The sequence below is a fragment of the Rutidosis leptorrhynchoides genome, chromosome 4, assembly GCF_046630445.1.
Source record: "Rutidosis leptorrhynchoides isolate AG116_Rl617_1_P2 chromosome 4, CSIRO_AGI_Rlap_v1, whole genome shotgun sequence".
In the NCBI taxonomy this organism is placed as follows: domain Eukaryota; kingdom Viridiplantae; phylum Streptophyta; class Magnoliopsida; order Asterales; family Asteraceae; genus Rutidosis; species Rutidosis leptorrhynchoides.
Genome location: NC_092336.1, coordinates 332,848,395 through 332,853,947, shown reverse-complemented (window position 1 = coordinate 332,853,947; position 5,553 = coordinate 332,848,395).

Genomic DNA, 5,553 nt, shown 5'->3' with positions numbered 1-5,553 from the left:
AAAATATATATTTAATATACTTTATTTATATATATAGATATGTTTTAAATAATAATATTCGTAATATCATATTTTTATTTTATTTTACATAATTAATTAAAGCTTGTACTATTTTAAATTATATTTCTAGTATATACATCTTCATACATATAAAATATATATGTATCTATTTACAAATAGTTGTTCGTGAATCGTCGGGATAGTCGAAGGTCAATTGAATATATGAAACAGTTCAAAATTTTTGAGACTCAACCTAACAGATTTCTCTTATCGTGTCAAGAATACAATATCGTATCGAGAGTTTGATTTGAAATTAGTCAAAATTTTCCGGGTCGTGACAACCTACCCGTTAAAGAAATTTCGTCCCGAAATTTGATTGGGATGGTCATGACTGACAATAAGTATGTTTTCATGACGCATACGAGCTAGAAATTAGATTTTTATCATCAGCGAGTAATATGGATAAAACAATTTGTTTATGTGAAGTGTACAAGTGAAGTTATCACAAAAGAGTGAAATAAGAAAGGTGAAGTTTCGTCATATCTTTTGACGTAGTCACAGTGGATTTCCGGAATTCAAGGAATTTAGAGAAAATCTTCATAATAAGATTTGATTCTTCGATAATTAAAGAAATTAAAATTTTCTTTTCTTAAATGCAATAATATGTCTCGATTGTTCGGTCTAACTTTTCAAATTATCAGAAGTCACGAGAAAAGATAGAACTATCAGGAAGATATGTTCTTGATATGTTTAAAGATTAGATAGAATGTAAGAGTCGTGTAATATGGCACATGATGACGGTATAGTATGTGAATCATCACGTTCCATTAGAAACTCAGCATGACTTACTGTAATATAATCACGTTGATCAAGTGTCATTATATTATACTAACTCATGCTTCATTTCCCAACACTTCTTCAAAAACATTCATAATTTAAACTCGAAGGTTTACAGAATATATAAACTATACAGTTTCCTTTATGATGTAATACTGATAACGCGAGAAAATAGATGATTTCGGATAAGAATATTTATGAAGATATCTTCAGAAATATTGAGGATATTAATATTTAAAGATACGATAATATCTTAGAATTTTAGAATCAAATTGTGATGAAGAAATTCATTCACGATGATTTAGAGCGATTAAGGAGCAAGGTATTCGCTAAAGATTTCATCAGAAATAGAATCATCAGGATTCTTTATGTACAAGTTTAGTCCTTGTAATTTGTTCAGAATTTCAGAATGAGAGATCATAATTCTAAGAGATAAATGTTATATATATATATATATATATATATATATATATATATATATATATATATATATATATATATATATATATATATATATATATATATATATATATATATATATATAACTTTTGATGTAGAAACGCTGCGAGATTCAAAATACTGATAGCTGATTTCCCGATACCTGATATGGCAATTCTTGTTACAAGATACCGATGAGTTCATGATAAGACTTCAATAGATAAATATAGTGTTTTGTCGAAGAGATTTAAGCCAAGGATCAATGAGGTTGCTGGTACGTCTGCTGGTAATATGATGGAATATAAAAGGTTCTCCGGTAACAATAAAAGAGAACGCATATATATCAAGGTTATAATAAGGTTGTTTCGAACGAAAAGTCGAAGTTGGCTTGATGGAGCTGTGACAAAATTGGCTAATTTGAAAAAGAATTGCAATGTTATTTTTGATAATAACAATTTCAAAGGAGCTAGTACATATACGTGTTAAACGTTTACTCAGGTTACGAGTGTTTTCAGGTGCATAACTATATGCATTAATCTTTTCTTCCGTAGATGAAGTGTGGTTGGTCAATTCTCTCGATTGAGGTGTTTTCAAGAATCATGAAAGGTTTTGAACGCAGATTGTAATCGTCAAGATACAAATGAGGTTTAAGATGAAATCAAGTGGCAAACTTGAAGAAATGTTTAGTTTCATATGTTATAATCAATAATTTAATTCATTTTAATTGTCCAATGTTATTAGTCCATAGTCGATAGTCCACAGTTAACAGTCCAATAATTCATATATAGTTTAATTTATAATATTCGAAATAATTAATACGTATCATGACCCGTGTACATGTCTCAGACTCGATCACAACTCAAAGTATATATATTATTGTAGAATCAACCTCAACCCTGTATAGCGAACTCGATCATTACAGCATATAGAGTGTCTATGGTTATTCCAAATAATATATATAGATGCGTCGATATGATATGTCAAAACCTTGTATACGTGTCTCGATATTTAAAGTGCGTAAAATAAATAACAGAAATTAAATGATGATAAATAAAATTGCGAGAATATAAATTGCGACAAATAAACTGCGATAAATAAACTGCAATAATTAAATTTCGATAAATAAATTGCGATAAAATAAAATGTAATACGGAATTATCAGTTAGCTAGGAACAGTTAGCTAGGATCTTGTTAGCGTGGTTTCTTAACAAAATTCCATATTATTAATTAGTCTGTTTCTAATCAATTTTTATTGTCCATTATTTCTTCATTATGCCACTTGTTGGATTCTGATAGGTCAAAATCCAAATATGAAATTGAATTTGAACGAAAATAGTTATTCCTTGGTGAATGGATACGTATATCGGTGGATGTAAGTAGTATAGTTAATGACGGTTGAATCTGAATTGAAGAATGTACAGTATAATATATTAATGTGAAATCTAAATATTCCTCGGGTATTACCTACCCGTTAAAATATTTTCACCATTAACAGTTTGTACGAAAGAATTTTTAATTACAATCTTTATGAAAACATATATACGTATATATTTTCTTCAGATGTAATCATGGATTTAATGAGTTAATATGATATTAAACTCATTTGGTTTACGTTTAGAACTAGAGTACATAATCTCAAAAACATTAGAGGTTACATAACCATCATGTTGAACAAAGATAAATGATTTAGAACGTCTTGTAGAATGATGATTATTCTCGAGGTACATAATGAGATGTTGAGGCGTATGATGTTGAAACTTGGGTTGTTGGTGGTACTGTTGGTGCCGGTGATGTTGTTGAAGCTGGTAAATTTTGCACCATATTCTCCAAATTTATTTCTCGAGCGCAAAGTTTGTTGACTTCTTCTATTATTCCGGGATGATTGTCGGTTGGAACGAGCGAATGAATAAGGTTTAGAATAGGAGATATTATGTAATCATGACGAGATATTTGAGAAATGAGGGTGAAAATGATATTTCAGACTGGTTCACCGGTAAGAGCTTCAGGTTCTTCACCAAGAGGTGAATTTGATTGATGGAAAGGATCACCTTCTTTTTGTCTCCAATGATTAAGTAGGCTACGAACCCATCAGATGAATTGGTTGATTCATTCTAGTGACACTACTTTCAGAGCTTAGGTGAAACTCCATATCGGAATAGCTGTCAGAATCCGAGGAATTCGAACTGGTTGAGGGATTCATCTCGTACGATCAGATTAAGGATTTTCGATAAGAAATAGATTATAGGATGTAGATTAGTACCCAGCAATACATGATTTACATATGCATATATAATTCTAAAATCCCATAAGTTATGAAGGAATCTACGGAAGCTGTCAGGCAAAGGTAACAATAACAGATACGCTAAGATATAAGTTTTGTCTGTACACTATTCATGCAATCCAGACAGTAAGATATGTCTAGATTAAGAATGATAAGCAAGTGATTCCCTAAGAATGATAAGCAGGTAATTTTCGACACGAAATGATAAGCAAACCTTTTGGCATGCAGACACGGTCGAAGTCCAGACTCACTAATGCATCTAAGCAACTATCAGTTAGACACACTAATGCAAGACCTGGTTCGCTAAGACCACCGCTCTAATACCACATGTCATACCCCGTCCTAATCCATCTGGACGAAGTCACCAATATCTGGTCCCATTGCGATGATCGACTCCAAATAATGTCTTTAAAATGAGTAAATGCACAGAGGAAGATTTCTTTCATACCTGAGAATAAACATGCTTTCAAGTGTCAACCAAAAGGTTGGTGAGTTCATAGGTTTATCATAAAACAATAAAATTCATCATTTTGATAGACCACAAGATTTAAATGCTGCATGGTACAAATGGGCCCGAATCCAACACCTACCTGTAATGTACATGTGATATCTTTTAAATACAGTACACCTTTGTCGTGTACGAAATCCATTTTTCATAAATCTTAGTAACCGTACACATATCTCGTGTACAAAATCTCTTACACATAACCTGTGTATAAAATCATTCTCTCGGTACATAACATTCACATAACATTCACTTTTAATTAAAATATAAATTTTAATTATAATAACAACTTTAATAAAAATGTTACTTTTAATAATAATAATAATAATAACAATAAAATCACTACCTTAAATGATGAGCTTTCTAAAAAAAATGCCCAAGACAGGCTCGAACCCATGACCTCTTGGTTAAACCAAACAACACCCTAACCATTCCACTACCCATTCGATTCTGTTTTATCTCATAACCCAAATATAATTAACTCGATTATGTATCTGTTTTGTGTTTCCTCCTCATGCGTAAACTCTATTAAATCATTAATGGCCCAAGATAGATAAACAAACATAGCCCAAGATAGATAAACAAATGCGGCCCAAGTAGCACAACTAAATAAACCCAACTTCTTGTTTTATGCATTAATTCGAATAAGCTGGAACCGATAAGAGGCAGTAGCAGCAAATCACCAACCGTAATTATTTATATGATCCTTATCATCACCTTTTTCAAGTGGAGTTTAAATAATTGTAAGTGGGTTAGGTAATATCAAACAGAAATTATGGAGATTTGCAAGTGGTTTAATTGAATTGATGGGGTTCGTTTGATATTAAAACAACAAGCACATAGCGAAAATTTTCCTTTATAGCTTATTATATTTTGTAGTAACCCTAACAAGTGGAAAAGTGGTGTATTAGTTATACGAATTGAGAAGGTTGACCAGGAAATAAAAAATGAGGTGTTTGGTTCATTAAATAATCGTCCAACTAAAACATTATCATCACCATTCTCTTTTCTTCCACCATCTTTATCGATAAGATATATAATATGGCGATAGGTAAGGTGTTTGTTTATGTAGCAACACGATATTCATTTGATTCTAATTGGGTTTCGATTGCACAAGGAAGACAAACGTATCATCGAATAATGTTGATCTGGGTTTTAGTTTGTATATCAAAACAAAAGTAGTAGGTACTAGTGGTGTGTGGCTTGTTGTGTTCTCAATAAGTAAACAGAAATATAGAAGAGGTATAGTAGTTATGGTTTGATCGACATGAAACTGAAACAAGTGGCGGCAACAACAATGTTAGTGGTGTTTTTGTCCTCGGTTTTAATCAGAAAAGGTACACAAATATAGTAGTAGAAATAAGGTATTTGGTGGCGGTGGATTTTGTTGGTTATGGTGATGGATAGTGATCAAGGTGGTGGTTGTGTTGATTATCGATACAAAACAGAAATGAATCGAACAAATGGTTGTGTGTCTTGGTTCTCGGTGGTA